General features: G+C 42.5%; 1 protein-coding gene across 5 annotated transcripts in view; it reads right to left on the bottom strand.

The window, feature by feature from the left end:
- PLEKHG7 (pleckstrin homology and RhoGEF domain containing G7) overlaps positions 1 to 16,706 on the bottom strand; it is a 181,960-nt gene that overhangs the window by 129,059 nt on the left and 36,195 nt on the right. For 2 of the 5 annotated variants that reach the window (XM_088454471.1, XM_088454505.1), the window contains exon 1: positions 6,991 to 7,129. The exons of 2 other annotated variants lie outside the window; for them this stretch is intronic. The gene's annotated coding sequence lies outside the window, so the exon portion shown is untranslated. Of the gene's footprint in view, positions 1 to 6,990; positions 7,130 to 7,203; positions 7,284 to 16,706 lie in introns of those variants that run through there. One more of the 5 variants, XM_088454480.1, reaches the window with a different exon arrangement.

Here is a 16,706-nt window from a genome sequence, read left to right as displayed (position 1 = left end):
TCCCAAACTCTGCCATTACAGTCCAGATTTTAAGGATATCCATACTTGAGTCCATATGGTTAAATCAAATTGACTGTGCTGCCAAATTTAAGATACCTGTGCTCAAGCATGGATATCCTTAAAACGTGGACTGTAATGACGGAGTTTGGGAACCTCTGGTATAGGCAGCCATAGATGCTTAAAAAGGAGAGATTCAATAAGAGTGAAAGAAATAGAATCCCCCAACATTCATGACTACCTATAACAAAATGTAATCATTTCTAAATTTTGTGACTTCATTCACTTTCTCTTAAAACCAATAAAGACATTTTGCCCTATAATATTATAAAGCAGAAGGCTCAATTGCATAGATTTGAAAACATGTGAAGCCATCTGCAAATGTTAAGGTGCTTTATGTAGAAGTCATGGCTGGTAGATAATATGCTGGCTCTCTTCCATTACACATATACTTGCCCAAACTGACCATACGTATATATAAGAGAATATAAAGACACTGGCAACCTGTGAAAACAAGGAGTCGATCAAGGATAAATTTGCTTATAAGATTTATTTATTTCCTACTTAGGCCCGTATTCAATTTGAGCCGAGCCGCGTTAACTTAATGCAGCCCGGACTTAACACCGACTTCGCCTGTTTTTCAGGCGTTAAAGTATCGCGTGCTTGCCCGCATAGCCCCGTATTCAATTTGAAAGTAGGTGAAAACGGGACCCGGCGATACTTGGATCGGCGGTAAAAAAACGGGAATTTTCGGGAAATAATGTTACGACCCCCCTAAAGATGTCCAGACATGGGGGATCACTATGGGTACCCCCATTTTTGGCTGCAAAAGAAAGTCGGGTTTTTAAATAGCTGCGGCAGGTGTTTTTTTTTCCCGACTTTGAAGAAGTGATGCAGAAGAGCATTTAGCTTATTTTTTTTGTTTTTAAAAATGGTCCCATCAAATTTGGGGTACATAAAAATGGGTACTAGCATATTTTTAAGTCCCAAAATGCATTTTTTTTTAATTCTGCAAAAATGCACCTGCCACGGCTATTTGAAACCCCGACTTCCTTCAGTAGTTAAAAATGGGGGTACCCATAGTGATCCCCTATGTCTACACATCTTTAGGGGGGTCCCTAGAATATTTTCTGAAAATTTCCATTGTGTTGTACCTGTAAGAAAAAAAAAAAATTTGTAAAAAGGTCCCCCCCCAAAAGCCAAACCAGCCCCAGGCTTGCCAGCCAGTGGTAGTTTCTAAAAATATGGGGAACAATAAGTGTAGGGTTCCACCATATTTTAGAAACCAACCCAAGGCTGCAGAGACCAGTTCTGGTTTTAAATATAGGGGTAAAAAAAAAAACGTGGGGATCCCCCTATATTTAAGACCAGCACCAGACCCAACCGACCAGGGTGTAATGCCACAGCCCGGAGACCCAATCACCGGGGCTCCAGGTCCAAAGCATTAGCACCCCAAATCGATCAGCGCAAGCCGGTGATCTCGGGGGAGTCGGGGACCCCCCAAAGAAGGGTCCCCCCCTCCCGAGCACCACAGGCTTACATTGAAGCCCGGGGCTCATCCCCATACCCCTGGCTTGGTGGGTATGGAGGTAATGGGGGGCCAAATAATGTAAAACTATTGTGTTTTACAGTGGAACTACAAGTGCCAGCATGCCTGCCATTTTGCACTTGTGGAACAAGTGCCAGCAGACATGCGGCACCTGTAACTTCACTGTAAAATAAATAAATTCCCACTGGGGGAATGCAGTCATAGGGGCCCTATGCTTAAAGGGTGTGGTCAGTCAGAGGGGGTGTGGCCATCCACCACAGAGTAAATACTGATAATGCATGCATGATCATGTACCAGATTACAGTGCATTGCTGCTAACAGTTAATACACCATAATAACATGTGTATAATATTTAAACACATGATGGTGATCCTCTCTATATATACATTGATGCACTTTACATGCGATATGGTAGGTACGCCATTACTGACTGGCCAATGTCTAAAGCTCAATGAGAACTACATTAGGTCTTGTAAAGGTGAAATACATGCCATTAAAAAATTATTCAACCACTGGGATAACTTAATTACTGTCAGGAACTGTGTTAATTGGGTTAAACCCCACTGTCAACAAGAGGATAGGACAGAGGTGTGTTGTGAGCTCTCACTCTGATTGGCAGGAGGGCGATCCTTGGTGTGGTTTATATAGAAGCGAACCAAGCACCCCCAGTGATCCTGCTTTACAAGGCAACTGACCCTCTATTAGAGTAATAGTGTGGAATCTGAGCCTCAGAGTAGGAGGTGGACCACCAGGTAATGGGGCCCACTGGGAATTTCCCATATACCATTGTTGGCCAGTCTGGCCCTGTGAAGTCCACCAGATTAAAGGTTTATTAAAGGTTTGTGTGTGTCGAGCAGGACAAATAACTCATACCAATAAAATCAGCAATAAAATTTGATGGCAATGTATAAATGCTCCCAGCACCACAGATGTGTTAAATACACTGTAGTGTGTCCACAGTTTACCTTATGCCACACAGAAACCCAGTTCATGATGCCACAATTTGTTCAAACAACAGTTTTTGTCCATTTTGCATAATTTGGGAGCAAATTGCTGATTGTCATTTGCTTTCATACCTTACCAGATTTTCATTCAAACCAATCAACTAGTTGGACAGAAAATCTTTACGTGTGTACCCAGTTTAAGTAAAGCTGGGTACACATGTAAAGATTTTCTGTACAACCATCCAACTAGTTGATTGGTTGGAATGAAAATGCCGGAAAATGGACAAAAACTGTTGTTTGAACAAATTGTTTATATCAAACATTTAACAAGCTTGTCTGACGACCATTTTCATCTGTTTTCTGGCATTTAGGAGCAAATTGCTAATCATCAGTAAAGGCCCCCATACATCAGAGATGGATTGCAGCAATCGTGCAATTTGCAATCGATTGTGTATAAAAAATTCTCCCTTTTTCAATCGATTGCAGAATTGCCACAATTGATAGTAAAAGGGAAAGATTTTTATACACAATCGATTTCAAATATGCACGATTGCTGCAATCCATCTCTGCTGTATGGGGGCCTTTACTCCTATACGTTACCAGGTTTTCATTCCAACCAATCAACTAGTTGGCTGATTGGACAGAAAATTTTTACGTGTGTACCCAGCTTTACAATCATGAAAGAATCTGATTGTATTTCATGTTCCTCATTTATGCTCTTTGCAGTGAGCACAAAGGAAACACTGGTTTCAGTTGTAATAGTAACAGTGTGATAAAGGTCTAATGATTATGTGCCTAATCTCCAACTATACCTACAGTAACTAAAGAAACATATTTTATACAATGATCTCTGAATTGACAACATGGGCTCTAATTACTAAGCATAGATGTTAACTGTTGTTCCTGGTTTTATAACTCACTAATTATAGTGTCACTGGATTCATAACCAAAATTAAATCTTAATAATATTAATAATTATAATAACAATAATAATGGGGACAGATATTACAGTAGACTGTACATTATGTTATGTCTTTTATACAAGAATTCATTATTTTACATTAGCCCTCCAGCCATGAAATAATTTTCACACAGGAAAGAAAGTTCAGCTCTGTTTAGAAGTACAATCCTGCTTAAAATGCAGTTCTACATAATACCTTACACATCATTTAGCAGTCATTATAAGAATGACTACCCAGCTCAATACTTTTTTTATTTACAACTAGGAGAGGCTTATTATAGTGAATTATAAAGACACTCATTTACCTGCTATGTAAGTGCACAGAATAAAATAGCAGCATGACTAATGGCGTGAAACTCATAGTTTACTTCTCCTACTTAATTTAAATGGCATTTGATGTACTTATAATATTAAAGTTGGTGCATTACTTTGTTTCTGATCCAGCAATTTATGCATATCCAATTCATTTAGCCAAATTGAATTGTAAAACCTCTTAAGCTGTCCACATATTTGCAGATTACATTTATTAGACAACCACATTAAATGGCTGACACCGAGTTGAAATTAGTTCCATTTTGCGGATCTGCTGTAGGGATGAAGTTTAAATCCTGGCGGTCAAGATGCCAGCGCTCAGAATACCAGCACCGGAATCCAAACACCAGTCAACATCCCGGCGCCAGCATCCAGACTGTATGTATGTATCCAGGGTTATGGTTAGGTTTGAAGGACGATCGGGATTTCCTCCTCTGTCGGGCTGCCGCTGTCGGGATTAGACCTGCCGGCCATGCGGCCGGCGGTAAATCAGGCTGATTCCGGGGAGATGGTGGCAGCTAGGAGATGCCAGGGATCAAAGAAGAGTAAGCTACAAGTGAGAATGATTATAAACATGAAATTGACAGGCCCAAACAGCACCCCCTACCCTGCGGGGCACACGTCGCACCACACTAGTTATGTCCCCGGCTAAGTGCATCTGCAGTTTCCCTCAATACTGCGCTTAAAGGATCCTGTGCCAGACTGGCAAATCACACATGTCCCGGAAATGCTTCCCAACATCTTGAGCAGCAACTGGCTCTCATTGCAATTGTGGATATCTTGTGGAGAGTTCAATTCAGTGCAATGTGCAACTGGATGTTAACATTATGTCTGATTGTGCACATTACCATGTATTATTAGTAAATATTTTGCTAATTTTCTTGCACAACTCAATGGGAAGCAAGGGAAAAATTAGCAAAGTTACTGGTCGCTATCAGCTTTCAGATGGCCATTCTGAAGGAAATTTGCAGCCATCGCACTGAATGGATTTCCCCTCTTTGTGTGTTAAGCAGTGCACAACACCAATAAATCAGGACTTTGCTCCCAAGAATTTCCCTTTAACTGAGCTCCATCTCATTTACCAGTTATTGGGGTAGATGTATTATAGCAGCACTTACCGTGCCGCTATAACGCTTCCCGCTTCGCCTCTTTACCGAGGCGAAGCAGGAAGCACTACCGATGAGCTGTATAAACACCTCATCGGCCCGGAGAGGGGGAGCGTTAACTCCCCCCTCCGGCGCTACCCGCTAGAGACAGCAGCGCATCAGCACTAGTGTGTCTCTGTCCCGGCCGGCTCCACTGAGCATGCGCGGGATCTCGCAAGTATCGCGAGATCCGCGCATGGAGCCGGTAGCCGCCGCTGCAGGGACAGCGCTGTCCCTGCTGTGGGGATAGGCTAACGCCAGGCTGTAGCTGTCGATAACGACAGCTACAGCCGGCCGAACGGTCAGACGATCTGACCGTTCATACATAGCCCAGGCTATCAGCGCTGCTATCTTGTAGATAGCAGCGCCGATAATGACAGGGGCACATAGCGCCCCTGTCATTTACCGCCCAGACCCCGATCATACATCGGGGAGAAGCGGTATCAGCGCACATAACGTGCGCTGATACCGTTTCTGGGCTTCATACATCTACCCCCTTCTGCTCTAGAAGCATCCCAGTTTTACCTTCTGTTGTGGAACTCATTCCATTGGCCTTTGCTGGCAGGAGCAAACTAGTGCAGAATTGCACTTTCCAATCAATTTGCAGAGATCCAAAAAGATTTCTCAATCTCAAGTAAAAACTTCTATGACAATATTGCAGCTTAGACATTTGTATGAAACAGCCCAGGAAGGCCCTTAAAAATGTAATATTTCTTTTATGCAGTGATTCTTAGGAAAGCCTTATCTCCACTAATTATTCAGGACTTGATACAAGAGCACAAGCAAGAGACACATGCAAATTGCACTAAGAGGCCGACCTGCCTCACTTCCTAGTTGAGGAAGAATGTGCAAAGACAAGAGTATAATTCTAGTACCTTGAATTGAGCAAAATAAAGCTTTTGTATTGCTGCTGGTGTTGTGTTCCTACAAAACTACATAAGATGTTCTCCACAGACTCGGGCAGATGTACGTGGGAATGCACTAATCCTGTCGTTCTCATCACATCTGGTGAAGTCGTCCTAAACGTATATATTTTTGGCAGATCATAAAAAAAAAATTTAAAAAAATCATGAATGGTGGCCCAGATGGACATCCCTCTTTAATTAAAATGTATCATCTCGGTCTTGGTCCAGCTGAACAATACAATCAGTTTCAGGCACAAAATTGTTGCAACCACCTGCCGGTTTACAGCCAATTGGAAGAATTCTCGCTGTACACCAGGGGTTCCCAAACCACGGTACTCAAGGCACCCTAACAGTTCATGTTTTAAGGATATCCATGCTTGTGCATAGATGGTATAATCAAACTGACAGTTACTAATTAAGTCATTAAGTAGGGATATCCTGAAAACCTGGACTGTTAGGGTTCCTTGAGGACAGAGTTTGGGAACCACTACTACCAAAGTTCTTTGCTAAAAATGCCACAAAATCATGCTGTGGTATTTGGGAACCACAACCATCACATCATAATTTGAGATTACCAATTTCTGCCTAACAATATGCTCCTCTCAGATTTTGAGAGCCTTTATCTCAAACCACATGCCCTAACATTTACCCCATTCTCCACCCACCATTTTCCTTATTCTTTTCCCACAATCCCACTCCCACAACCAAACATTCAACACAACTTTCAAAAATAGATTGTTTGAATGTCCCCCCCTCACACTAATCTATGCATTGCTTCCAGGCTATCACTGAATATTGTACATGTTGACATTGATCATGCAATAAAAAGATTTTAAAGTACTGTAACAGTACTAATAGTTGCATTGCCCATTGCTGTGTATTTACAAGTGACCCATCCCATATTATATGGATAACTGATGATTTAGCAAGTAAGCAAAACGTTTTCCAGTGTTAAGAAAGTACATATAAAGAATTGCTAAGCAATGTAAACTCAGAGGAGCTGAATATAATGCATACTAGATACACATATACAAGAACATAGGTGACAAGCTGAAGTAAGCACCTTCTGTCCCGGGTGCTAATCAGTATAAACACTTGTCACACTACACCAGCACAGTAACAAATCTATCACAATCGTCCCTGTCTGATGCACTTATTATACATAGGACATACTCACAGCTTCCAGCTGCTGTTCATTTTATTCCACAGGGTCCTTCTGACGTCGTGTACTTTACCCAAACTGTATTACCGGCCAGTCAGTCAGGCGCGGTGACACACCCGGGCAGTACCTGTGACTGTCAGCGCTGCAGCCTCTCCTCCCCCTCCCACCACCACAGAGGACAGACAGATATAGACAGTCATCAGCGAATTCCAATCACACAACACTCACTGCAGCCCGATCATCGCCTCAGAGACCAGGCACCGTCATGTGACTCCCCCGCTTTCCTCCCTCACTGAGGCACGGAGCTTCGCTGGACAATGATACATCGGAGTAATTCCACACAGTTTAGTGTAAATTGCCTCCTACAAGTCTGTCTGTCAGGGAACAGGTTAATCTGGTAACATGAGACAGCTGACAGAACTTGTCACAGCACCGCCCTTATACCCTGGACACCTGCTGTGTTTATTTTAGGACAGAAACAGCCATTTTAGCAACTTCACTTTTAAATGCTTTGCTACTTTAATGATATTAACATGTAACGTGCGATTTTACATGATAGTTTAGTGCGGAGTTTCCTCATTCCAATATGAGTGCATTCATCTGCATGACTGTGTCACTCATAACTCACATCACTGAGATACCTTTGAACTGAAGTTGCTCAGCATAATAGATTGCCACAATATAATACACAATCATCAGGTGAATGTACCAAGGAATCCCCTGTCATGTAATACTTGGCCTTTCAGCTCACATTTTCTTTCCTATGTAACTCACATCCCTGAAAGACCGGTGAAGCTCTGCGCAGAAAGAAAACTGTTCTTCTGGAAAAAAATATTTATCATTAATGGAATTAAAAAAAAGGATGAAATTTTTTTACGGGGAAATCTAGATTATATATATATATATATATATCTATATAATAATACCAACGTATCAAGTCTGAGTCTGGGGTTGTAACAGGGTTCCAATCCAGATCAGACCTGGAACTAACCCCGGTACTTCCGTATCTTTGCGGCCCCCTGCTGGATGTGTGCTGAAGATATGGAAGTAGCGTAAACTTAAGGAAATACTATTCGGACCCTTGTGGGCTCACTGCGCTCGCCACGCTGCGGGCACGGTGGGTCGCTTCGCTCGCCACATGGATTTGTTCCAACTCCATGCCCACTTGAATGGTAGGGAATGACGTTGGATGGTAGGGAATGACGTTTGACACAACCTTATAAGCCAGTGTCCAACGTCATTCCCTACCATCCAAGTGGGAATTGAGGGGAATAAATTCATGTGGCGAGCGAAGCGAGCCACCGTGCCCGCAAGGGTCCGAATAGTATTTCCTGACGTTTACACTACTTACGTATCTTCACTGAATACTGAAGATACGCAAGCAGAGTAAGCAGGGGCCGAAAGATATGGAAGTACCCTAATCCCTTTCAGACTGTGGCGCAGACCCAGGATATTCCCGGGTCGGCGACGTTCACACCAGAGCCAGGTCTGCAGTGACCCGGCTCTTCCGGCATTGCGGTGGACGCTTGGAGATGATGTAATCTCCAAGTGCCATTGAAGCTGGTCAAGCGGGTAGCATGCAGCATAATCCGAGTCATCGTGACCCGGATCGCGCTGTTTACACTGCAGGTTGGCACAGGAACGACCCGAGGCCCACCATGCAAAATACCCGAGTTGGGTCCCTGGACCCAGGTGGATCTATTTACACCGACAAAAATCCCAGGTTGATGTGCATCAACCCAGGATTTTTAGATCAGAGTAAAAGGGGTTTGACTGACTCAAGAACGCCCAGCCCAAACCCCTTTACCTAGAAACATGAAAATCTGGGAGAATATTCCTTTCATGGCGTAGGTGCCAGATTTTGGGGCATATGTATCAAGCTGATTTTTACATAAAATTATGTAGAAACTGCAGTTTCTGCATAATTTTATGTATTGTTGCTAATAGCACAATGCAGGACATTTCACAGAAATCTCTGGTAAAGTGCTAATTAGCACTTCAGATCACAGTCCACATTATTGTCAATGGGGACTACGATCTGACACCTATGTGCTAAACTCCAAAAATCAAAGCTTTTCTGAGTTTAACCCCAGTAGTTTACATCTTCAGATGGCTTAAATTACTGTAAGCCTATGGGGGCCCCAGGTGCAGGATAGAGATCTTTTTATCTCTTCCCTGCACCTCTCGGCCGGCTCCGGAAGCTGACAGCTTCCCCCTGAAAAGTCTTTCACTTCTGTGAAAGACTTCTTCTATTTGATGAGAATATAACTTGCAGGGACAGCGTTTACCGCAACTGCTGTCCCTGCGAGTTCCCTTTGGTACATAGCAGGGATATTTTCATTAAAAATGAATATATTCCCAGTGAGATGGATACATAATAATTGCGGCAGTGCTGCGATTATTAGTACATACACCTTTGTCTCATTCTGGCCGCAGTCGTGTGTGATCTAATGGACTCCTAAAGATATGGGCAAAACAGTGGTGTGTTGCTGATCTGCCTATGGATTTTTAATGTGCACCTTAACACAGGCACACACCACCAGCCATCTGTGGTATGAGACAGGAGTCATTTCAAATTTCATTTATTAATTTTTTTTATGTATTTGATTTTATTTGTTTTTGTGTACATAAAGCGATACACTGACACTTTATGTACGCTATATGTTATTAAATAAATATGTATTCTTTTTATTCCATACAAGTAGTACAGAGTGTGGGTATGTGAGGGTCATGAGCTCCATTTTCCGGCACCCTCAGTGGGTGATGGGAGAGATGTCAAGACATCTCTCCCATCATGCAGAGCAGCCCGCAGGGACTGCCGGAGCCCAGGGGACAGAGGAGCGGACGCAGGTTCGGGATTATGGTAAGTGTTTTTTTTTAGCTTTTTTACGTGTGGGTCTGTCTGGTGGGAAGCTACTACTGGGGGCACTGCTGGGAGGAGGCTACTACTGGGGGCATTGCTGGGGGGGAGGCTACTACTGGGGGCACAATATAAGGGGCACTGCACAGTGGGGGGGGACTACTGGGGACATTATATAAGGGGCACTGCATAGGGGGACCACTACCTGGGGCACTATATAAGGGGTGCTGCGTAGGTGGGACTACTACTGGGGGCATTATATAAGGGGCACTGCATAAGGGAACCACTACTGGGAGCACTGCATAGGGGGCCACTAATGGGGGCACTGCATAGAGGGGAACACTGCTGGGGGCACTGTATAAGGGCTTGTTTAGTTATCCGAGGGGGGGCGCAAGGCTGAAGAAATGCCTAGGGTGCCAAGAAACCTTGCACCGGCCCTGTATATATATATATATATATATATATATATATATATATATATATATATATATATAGTCACACAATCGGCGGCACTCAGGGATTGCAAGCAACACAAGACCACCAGGTAGCAATAGCAGTTTCAATGCTGGCGCATATTCATCAGGGCAATACAGACAACATGCTCTACTCACCATATATAGTTGCTCCCCTTCACCAATGTAGCCTTATGTCCGGCGTCTCTCCCAGCCATGGGATGCAGGTTGATGATGTCACACCAAGTGCTCCCTTCACCAACATAATATTAAAGTACTAAAAATACATTAAAAGTAATGAGACATATAATGATAAAGTATTGGCATGATCTCCCTGCATATGAAATCATAATAATCCATGGTTAATAAGAAGCAATATAGTCTGCAGTAAAACAGCGATACTCTGCACACTATCAATGTAGCACAGCTATTAGGCTCCCAGTGAGCAGATAATTAATCAAAGCAAGTAGCCAAGCTCCACATACCAATGCAGCCCAGCTAATTAGTAGCTATTAGTAACATTAACACATGACAAAGTTATAATGGTAAGACAAACCAAACTGCAATAAAACAAAAGAAATAACATAAATATCGCACATACCTTAAAGCATGTCCTTAAAGCATCACTAATGTGCTACATCCTAATAACAATTGATCATCTGACAAATATCTACATGCTATACTGCTAAAGCAGCTAATGTGTTGCTTGCGAACAGGTAGTTTGTTCAAATGGAAAGTACAGGTAAAAAGACACACAATTTCTACAAAGAGACATTGGGGTATATTTATTAAACTACGGGTTTTTAGAAGTGGAGATGTTGCCCATAGCAACCAATCAGATTCTACTTATCATTTATCTAGCACCTTCTAGAAGATAATAGCTAGAATCGGATTGTTTGCAATGGGCAACAACCCCACTTCTAAAAACCCACACTTTAGTAAATATACCCCATCAAATGAAACCATGTAGCCCCATGGTTTAATTTAGACTAGTTTTCTTGGACTTAAAGTATCTTATACTCCTTTTACAGAGGAGCTAAAACCCGGGTTATTGCAAGGTTAACCCGGGTAGCTCCTTGGTGTAAAAGGGGAGAAGGTTGGATTGTCGGGTCGAGTGACCCGGCAATCCAACCCAGGTAACTTGCAGGGTTTAACACGGGAGTAACCTGTGAAACCCTACAGTGTGAACGGCGCACTCCGGGTCACAATGACCTGGAACGCGCTACATGCCGGCCGATTGGTCCTGCTTCAGTGGCGCTTGGAGATGACATCATCTCCAGGCATCCACTTCAACGCCGGAAAAGCCGTGTCTATGCAGACCCGACTCCGGTGTGAACGGCGCCGACACGGGAATGTCCAGGGTCGGCGCCGGCTAAATTCCAGGTCTGATCCGGTTTGGAACCCCGTTCCAACTCCGGGTCAGACCCGGATTTTACGAGTAAAAGGGGTATAATTAAAAAAAATCCACTTCACCTTCTTTTGCAGTAACAATTTTGATCTGTCACCTCCCCTAGTAAGGGGGGGGGGAACATGATCTATAATTATATGTTTAATTGCTGTTGGTGAGTGACCCATTATAGCAAAATGTCTGGCAACTGGCTGTTCACTAGTGCCCAAAAGTACTGCTACCCTTATTGCTTGTTTATGCTGCTTGTCTACTGCTGTTTGTTATCGTTCAATCGCTCAACTTAATCGTCTAGTGGATGGGCACCTTTATTAGATAGAGATTTTTTCTGTTTAGTTTTAAAGGTATTTTCTCTAGGGATAGAAAAAACTTTATTTTTTGTAGCAACCAAAAGGTTGTGGTCGAAACCCCTAGACACAAATTTCTCTATCATGTGGTTCATTTGAATTTCCATATCACGTCTGACACGAAGTAGCTGTGAAAGTGGCAGACCTCTGTAAACAGTTGGTGGATGAAAAGTTTTCAGACTTAACAGAACATTATGATCTCTGGATTTTACAAATAGTGTAGTTTTAAACTCATTTACACCCTTATAAATTTTCACATCCAAAAAATCAATTGAATGTTCATCTGTCTTAAGGCCATATCATCTATATACATCAGCAATTGATTGCGGCAATTCTGCAATTTGCAATCGATTGTGTATAAAAATCTTTCCCTTTTTCAATCGATTGTGGCAATTCTGCAATCTGCAATCAATTGAAAAAGGGAGAGATTTTTTACACAATCGATTGCAAATTGCAGAATTGCCGCAATCAGTTGCTGATGTATCAATTGCTGATGTTACACGTTAGCTTCACAGGGCTGGTGCAATTATTATGTCTGGTAATCACATCAAAAATGCTTTCCTTATTACTATCCCACACTAGTATCATATCATCTATATAGCGTGAGTAATAAATCACCTGGGCAATTATTGGGTCATACATATTGGATTTATACTATATATATATATATATATATATATATATGGATCATTACTAAAGAGCAGTTTTATAAATGAATTGTACATATGGGAGGGCCATATGAGGTTATTTATAGGCGTGCTCACATGACACACCTTTAATTAATGTCATGTTGGGGGGAGCCTCACTAGCTTCGCACAGCATCCATTCAGACTCCAGTGGGGTCTGGCACCGCTGCACAGTTATGGCGGTGGGGGTCCCCAACCTCCCCGATTTCACCACCCGCATGCCACTTCGGGCAACGGCTGGAACAGCGGGACAGTACTGTTCCACTGAAATTGGGAGGTTGGGGAGGGGTGCGCACTCTATGGGTGGCCCCTGTTCGACCGCACTGGTTGAACAAACCTAGAACTGGCCCTGATTATTGGCCTTCATGATATAGTTATTTGTTGAATTGCTTTCTACGTATGTAAAGGCTTCTTTAGTGTCTCTACCGAAAGGCCCCCATACATCAGCAATCTGAAAACTACAATTGAACAATTTGAAGATTTATTGCCCGATTTTAGGATTTCCCAATCTAGCAATCTGCGCCCATACATTACAGATCTTTTTCAGTGATTTGCAGATCGATTGCAGCAAACACAGATCTGCCAATCTTGAAAGTCCCATCATTTTACTGGCAATGGTCTGCAAATCTGCTGATCACGTCCATACACTAGCAATCTACAGCCCCAATCCATCTGTGACATCCAACATGTTGGACAATCTGGTTTAACAATTACAATCACTTTTTGGTTGAAATCTGCAATCTGCGAAGCCTATACATTGCAGATTTTTATACCCAATCGATTGCAAATTGCAGAATTGCCACAATCGATTGCTGATGTATGGGGGCCTTTAGTGTCTTGCACATCCTTCACTCACCCTATCTGTTGGAGTCCAACAAGGCTCTATTCCCACCTCTCTGTTTTTCTCACTGTACATCTCTTCTTATCCTCACCTGACCTCTCCCCTTTTGCACTCTCTGAAGTAACCACCTGCCTCTCTGCTATCTCCACAAGGAGGTTCTAATGCTACCTCGAGTGCAATATGTCCAAAAGAGAGCCCTCCTCCCAGAGTTCCTCCCTCCCTTCAAATCTCCCTCACTATAAAGTACACCATCATTTCCCAGTGGCTTGGTGTCATACCTGAATCTCCACTCCATTTTGCCAGATCACCACCTTTTCTTAACCAAAATGCTACCAAAAATATTCACTCTCTCATGATCTGCCTCCACTACAAGTGCTTCTTATCTGTTACTTCTCTTGGGTGTGGCATGACTTGTCGACAGTCAGCATGTCGAGACAGTCATTAGGTCAACAGTCAATATGTAGACGTCACATGTGCTGCACATAAGATGGGAAGATGCCGCGGACAACGCAGTTTTGTTACATTAAGCATGTAACAATATATTGCCTCATCTTACTGTGGCTCGTGCAGTATGTAGAGCGATGTGATACATCATTATATTGTGTCACTTGGGTCAGCACATCATTGAGGAGTGTACCCAGCTTTAAATTGCATCAACTGGTAGTTTATTCATATAGGCCTGTTTCTAAAGCTGGGTACACTCTTGAAAGTTATATCTGCAGATCAACTGATCTGAAGATATATCTGCAGAAGATGGTTGTTCATACACTAAACAACCATCACTGCCATCTGGCCAGGGGATGTGTCGTGTCCCCTGCATGGCGGCCTGTGCAGCAAGTGTACTGGGGGTCATCTGACCACCCATACACACAGCACGATGTGCAGATATATCTGCCATCGGCTGTGCTGCACAGTCAATGCGATATTTCTGTGAACGATGTTGTTCACAGACATATCGTCTGTACACACTGGCCAATGCACACATGATATATCGGCCATTCAGATTGTAAATAAATAGATGGTAATTTGTTGTACCTCTTTTACACCTAAAGGCCCCCATACATCAGCAATTGATTGCAGCAATCGTGCAACTTGCAATCAATTGTGTATAAAAAATCTTTCTCTTTTTCAATCAATTGTGGCAATTCTGCAATCTGCAATCGATTGAAAAGGGAAAGATTTTTATACACAATCGATTGCAAATTGCACGATTACTGCAATCAATTGCTGATGTATGGGGGCCTTAAGTCCAGGGTTTGACCCAGTATTTGGAACAAGGTTCCAAACCGGGTCAGATCCAGGATAGATCCCCTTCAGACCAGGTGTAGTGGAACTGGTCTGCTGGCGCTTGCCGATATCATCACCAAGCGCCGGAAAATCCGGAACTCTCCATCCTATAAATGGGACCCTGGTCGGACAGCTCAGGTCACCCGTTTCCACTGCAGGGTTTCGCTACTTTACAATTTATTTATTTAAATAGTATGTTCATTGAGATCAACAAAGTACACAGCATCAGACAAGTAATGTGACAATAGCAGTATATGAGAAGACAAGCATATAATCCGAGAGCAGAACTAAAAACCAGGCAATAACTTGTTAATGTGAGACCCATTTTTTGTGGGGTAAACAGATAAAAAACGTCGGGAAGGGAGAAGACGTGGCTAGAACCGTAAAGGGGGGGGGGGGGTTGAGCATTTACTATACAATTTATTATCAGTGTCATATGGGGCACTATGATACTGTGCTTGTCCTTTTTTTAGGTGTTGTTTTTAGTCCCAGGCCGGTGAGGACTATGAGAATGAGACTCAAATAAAGGACTATGGAACCTTTAATTCTAGCAAAGTGCAAAAAAAAAGGCTCAGCAAAGGGGTGAGAAAAGCTCCAGCAGTGAAGGGGTTAATAACTACAATATATATCTTCCTATTAGATTAATGTCATCAATTATAGCATTATAATTTAAACAGTCAGACAGACCTTTCAATATACTACAAGAGTTTGCCTAAGTGAGTAGAGCTGTCCATTGTTGAGCACATTTTTCACAATCAATGGTTTATCAGTTAGACTAAGCACAGGTGGCTCAATAACAATCTTGAATGAAATACCTTGAGGTTAATTATGCAGTACAGATTTACAAATCTAATGAACAGGTGTGCATGTCTTAAATATGCTGTAGTTTATCGTCTCTCCAGTTACAATACAATAATTATAGGAAATACATACTGTACAAACCCAAAGCCAGCTGCTTTTCCTGCTATACAGGTAAAAATCCACAAAAGTTAATTATGTAATGAGGAATGTCACTAGAATACATTGAAATGTAAAGTGTAGAAACACAAATAGGATTTCTAAAAAAACTTATTTATTTTCTTTATTTATCTTATTATAAGAAACTGTTAATAAATATTTGATTTGTTTGTTTATTAAATGGGTCTGCTTATGCTTTGTTTTGATGGAGAAAGGGTTATCACCACTGCCACCTGTTATATCACAGAGAAATCACTGATTTCTCTTGCAATCCCTCTATTTTTGTAGCTTACTGCATTGCCTGTACAGTGTTAATCAGTGGAAAGTTTGCTTGCCACCAATATGTAACGCCATCTTGAGATGGTGTACCTGCAGTATACCATTAATGGGGAACCCACAATGTCGGAGATGCTTCACTGGATCCCCTCCCATTCAAATACCTAAGCACAAGTGCTTTTTACTGGATTCCTATGCCGGCAGTGATAGGCTGTCAGTGAGGAAGAGAAAGCCTCTGCATTGGATCGTGGGAATTGTTGCATTAATTACAAAAAATATCCCAAATTGCTGCAATATGTGCCAAATTAGGCAGCACAGACAGTGTAGTGGTTAACATTACTGCCTCACAGCTCTTAGGTCTTGAGTTCATTTCCTGGTCATGGCCCATTGGCATGCATGTCCTCCATGTGGGTTTCTGCTGTGTTACTCTCACACCTCATAACCATAGTATGTATACATGGGCTATGGAATATAGGGCCTGATTCAATACGGATCGCTATTGCGATCGCAGCTGCGATTATGCACATAGGTCTGCTGTGGAAATAAGCTAATGAATGCAATCACAAAGCCATCACACAGCCAGCCTGGAGACGCCCACTACTGCTATCTCACATCCGTAA

The sequence above is a fragment of the Taudactylus pleione genome, unplaced genomic scaffold (genome assembly GCF_031769625.1).
Source record: "Taudactylus pleione unplaced genomic scaffold, aTauple2 ptg000040l, whole genome shotgun sequence".
NCBI classification, from domain to species: Eukaryota; Metazoa; Chordata; class Amphibia; order Anura; family Myobatrachidae; genus Taudactylus; species Taudactylus pleione.
Note: the sequence above shows the minus strand (reverse complement) of the source record. Positions and strands in the feature narration are given on the sequence as shown.